This window comes from Urocitellus parryii, chromosome 8 (genome assembly GCF_045843805.1).
Source record: "Urocitellus parryii isolate mUroPar1 chromosome 8, mUroPar1.hap1, whole genome shotgun sequence".
Lineage (NCBI taxonomy): Eukaryota > Metazoa > Chordata > Mammalia > Rodentia > Sciuridae > Urocitellus > Urocitellus parryii.
Window position 1 is genome coordinate 98,351 of NC_135538.1, and position 4,316 is coordinate 102,666.

Below are 4,316 nucleotides of genomic sequence, written 5' to 3' on the forward strand. Positions count from 1 at the left end.
GGGAGGGGAGCTTGCTCTGGGCCAAGGCTCCACCGTGTCACCCGTGGGCTGCTGGCTGCATGCCTCTGAGCCTGTGTGGAGGCAGAACATCATCCCAGGGTCCATGTTTTGGAGGAAAGCTGCTCACCTCATAGTGGATGCCAAGAGAGAAGTCTGGGTCCCAATGTCCCCTTCCAGGACAGGCCCCAGTGACTGAACTCCTTCCCGCTGGGCCTATGACCTCAAGGTGGCACCACCTTCATAGCACCACAGGCTGGTGGCCAGCCCTGCCATACCTGGGCCTTTGGGATCACCAGACCGCAGCACCCAGACAGCCTGCCTGTTCCATCACAAGCTGCTGGGCATTCAGACAGGATGTGGGTTGGTGTCCCCAAGGCCCAGGCTGCTGGGAGGCAGAGGTAGGAGGGTGAGCATTTCAAGGTCAAGCCTCCGAAACTTTTAGTTAAATAGAGTTCAGTCACTGGGGTCTTAAAAGTCAAGGCCAGAGTTCTCTCTGATATATGAGGCGAGCAGCAATAGGGGAGAACAGAAGTTGGTTGGATTAGACAAAGGGCGCGAGGGAAGCAGGCATAGAATGGGAAGGACAGCAGAATGGATGACCGCGCTCTCCTCTGTGCGTGTATGAACCCCCCGGCATGCTCCACCACGAGAACGGGATCCCAGTTAGAATGACTCATACTCCATGTGTGTACGATGTGTCAGAATGCACTCCACTATCACGTAGAGCTAAAAAGAACAAATAAAAAATGTTTAAATAAATCAGGGCCTGGATGTAGCTCAAGTGTAAAACACCTCTGGGTTCAATCCCAGGACTGAAGGGCGGGGCAGGAGGGGCTAGCAACCACCTGAGACACTGGTGAGTTCGGGGCTTTGGACCGTGGTGAGCTGAGCCACTTGGGGAAGCTCCACCTGTGTGTGGCCCTGGCGTGGACCTCCTAGGAACCAGGCTCTTGGCTGGCCTTCATCCGTGGCCTCCTCCTGACATGCTGGATTCCAGAGAAGTCTGGACCAGTGACCAGGAGCCAGGCCTAGCCCTCTGCCAAGAGTCATCTCAGATGCGAGAATTGACCATGGCTGGGAGGAAGCTGAGATCCCAGAGAGTCCTGAGGGCCCTCAGGTCCGAGCTACCTGCCACCCGGGCACAGGGTTCCAGGGGGCATATTCCTCACCGACCATGAGCCTCTCTCTGCCTGATGCTCTCACTTCTGGGTGACCATGTCAGTGTGAGGGGCAGGACAGGATTTTAGTTTAGCCAGGTGTTTTCCAGAGAATTCTGTTCAGGAGTCAAATACCACATCATATGGAGACCTTCCTGTGGGGGCCAGCTCCTTCCATCTGCTGATTCTAGAAACTTCTGGAACTGAGGACCATGGCCCTATTCTTGGAGATCATGGCAGTGGTCAGCAGACTGTCCTGGTAAGAAGTAAGATGCCCCAAACGGTCCCAGGGCCAGGTGGTACAGCAGCGGGGCCTCAGAGGGGCTGCCCAGGGGAGCTGCCCACCACCCAGGGACAGTGTGCCTGAGTGGCCTTGTTGAGAACACAGGCAGAGACCTGGAGGTCTCCATCACAGGTGGGAGAGGCCGAAACCTGAGCTCTGCAGCTGGCAGTCACACAGCTGCAGAAACCATGACCTGGGCCGCGCTGGCTCCCGCTCTGTGCAGGCTGAGGAGCGTGTGTGCTGCAGCCTGACCCTCACAGCACGCCGCTCTGTGCCAAATCCGCATCTCAACTCCAGCCGAGCCCTGCACCTGCCTGCAGCCATGGCGGGAGGCCACAGGACCTGGCCACGGCTCTGTATACAGGTGATGTAGGCGGGAAGGCAGCTCCCTGGTCTGGTTTCCTCAGAGCGTGTGAGGCCGGGAGAGTCCCAGGAGGGTCCAGTCCCTTGGCAAACCCCTGGGGGAGCAGACTGCCCCAGCAGGAAGGGCAGTGAGCCTGGAGCACGTCCTCCTCTGTGTGCACCATGCCTGCGGACCGTTCTGTCACCTGCAGGACCCAGGGCCTGGCCTGGCCTGGGGGCAGAGCTGAGCTGGGATCTCAGAGCGTTTGCCGACCTGGATCACAGCAAAGGCCTGCGTGGGGTGCAGGGCGATGTTGAGCGCCCGTGGTCTTCACCAGCACCACAGGTCCTCCCACCACCCTGGACTTGACACAGGGAGGGGGCCAGCCACCTTCCCTTGACCACTTAGGCTCTGCCTGAACTCCCAGCCCCCACCCACTGTGGCACCAGGGATGCCACCAACTGAGCCAGATGGAGTGGCCTCATGGCACCTTCAGGATCCGACTGAAATGTCTCCAGGAGGCTGGAGACAGACTGAAAAGGGTACAGTCTCTATGGGCAGGAGATTCCCCGAAACAGGTTATGGGACACCAGCGTCCCAGTTGCCTTCCACCGTGGACCTGGGTCAGAAGGAGCACAGTTCCCTCCTCCCCACAGCCCGAGAGCCAGGTGTGACCCATAAGAGGCAGACCTGTGGGAGACTCTTCCACACACCTGACAAATGGAGGACGAGGACAGCCCACAGACCCTTCTGTGAGTCCTCGCTCTGGCTAGACGGATGGCACCCGAACTCACCCTCAAGGTGCAGATGTGAAGGCTGAGCCGGGTGCCTCCTAACCTCGGCTGAGGGCTGCGTCCTCCCCCAGAACTGGGAGACTTAGCCGAGCAGCTTCTAGGTTGTTGCTAATGCAGAATTACCTGCCCGGTGACACAGCGGCCTGTGCCCCCTGAACAGGGCCAAGCGAGCAGAGCACAGCCACCCACAGCCCTCTGCACACTCACCGCCAGGAGCCAGGTTTTCTTCCAGTGATGCGCCAGTCTGCCAGAGAAAACCGGGGAGATGCGTCAGTTCTCTAGGACCCTCAGGCAGAAGCCATGGCCAGAGAGGAAGTCAGAAACAAGCGCCCCAGCAGGACTCCACTCCAGGTCCCCCGAGGCTCCCACCTGGAGCCAGGCCAGGGCAGGCACGGAGCCGGACACCTGTGCTGGGGTGTCTGTGAGGTTTTGCTGATTCACCAAAGCCCCGTCGCCACGTCTACCTACAGGACCACCACCTCGCCACACCGGTGGACTCCATCTCCTCCTGGCGCTCTGACCAGGTTCACCCTGACATGCCCCCTCATGAGACGGCTCCTAGGTGTCATCCCAGCTGCGGGCACCGTGACCTCCTTAGGTTCTGACCAGGTTCACACACTTTGTGAGACCTCGTGACCCAGCTCCTGTGTGCTGCCGTCCTCTGGAGTCTCCTCAGTCCAGAGAGAGCAACCCTGTACCCTGGCCTTGTGGGTGGGACAGACCTGCCTGGTGCCTGGTCCAGACAAGTGGGAACCCAGAGTCTACCCACGCCCCTGCTTCCTTTTCGAGCTCTACCCGTGGTCTCAGGGTCATTTCCCAACCCAGTCACATTACTTTATGCCAGGGGCCTTGGGGCCTTGGAGAGCAACAGGAAGATGAGCAGGCCATGACAATGGCCACAGAGCCACCTGTGCTGAAGAGAAGAAGGTGAGGCCCTGCCCAGGGGGCCTGGGACCTGGCCTGTGCCCTCTCAGGGCCTCACTCCTCGGCGTGTCCAAGGGGCCTGCAGCAGGCAGGCCCCCCACAGCAGAAGGAAGACTGAGCCCTGGCCCTCCAGATGCAAAAAGCCTCCAGATGCAAAGCGCCAGCAGTGGCCTGCGCCTGGGATCAGAGAAGGGGCTGCCCAAGCCCTCCCCAGCACTGGCAGGGCCAGCACAAGGCTTCCATTCACTGACAACTGTGCCCTCTCTGTGGCTTTCCTCTGGTCCCAGGGAGCCCCCTGTCCTCCCTGTTCCCGGCCATGCTGAAGTGGCAGCTGTACCACACACCTTTGTGTTGCCGTCCGTCCACTGCAGAAGGGGCTGCGGATCTGCAGGCTGGCTGGCTTCAGGAGTGGATGCCCAGGTCCCCGACACCAGTGCCTCTCCAGGGTAGGAGCGCAACACACTCAGAGCACATGCAGGAGGGGTGGACCTCAAGGCCACCAGGCGCCTCCGAGCTAGCTCCCTAGTGTGGTAAGTTGTCATAGCCCAGTGAGGATCACAGTGTTTTTTAGTCCCAAAGCCAGAACATGAAGCAGGGCCTCTATCTCAGTGTCAGGCTTGCTTGGCTCGCGCAGGGAGCTCGGCTGGCAGCCCGTCCTCTGCTCTGCTCAGGGCACAGCTGCTGTCTGGCGCTGGCAGCACTCCCTGCGCCTGCCGCTCCGCTGGGCTGTCTGCCCGGGTGCCATGCTGCTGTGGCGGCTGCCCAGCCAGCTCAGTGGGCTCCTCGATGCCTTGGCAGGCTCGCTTCCTGCCTGC

At 60.3% G+C, this 4,316-nt stretch overlaps 1 long non-coding RNA gene across 1 annotated transcript; it reads right to left on the minus strand.

Moving 5' to 3' along the window:
- Positions 1–615: 615 nt before the first annotated feature.
- On the minus strand, positions 616–4,073 carry LOC144256549 (uncharacterized). Its single transcript, XR_013344139.1, has 3 exons — positions 3,846–4,073; positions 2,785–2,821; positions 616–726 (listed from the first exon to the last, which is right to left on the minus strand). It is a non-coding gene; the product is annotated as an uncharacterized LOC144256549 (long non-coding RNA).
- Positions 4,074–4,316: the final 243 nt, after the last annotated feature.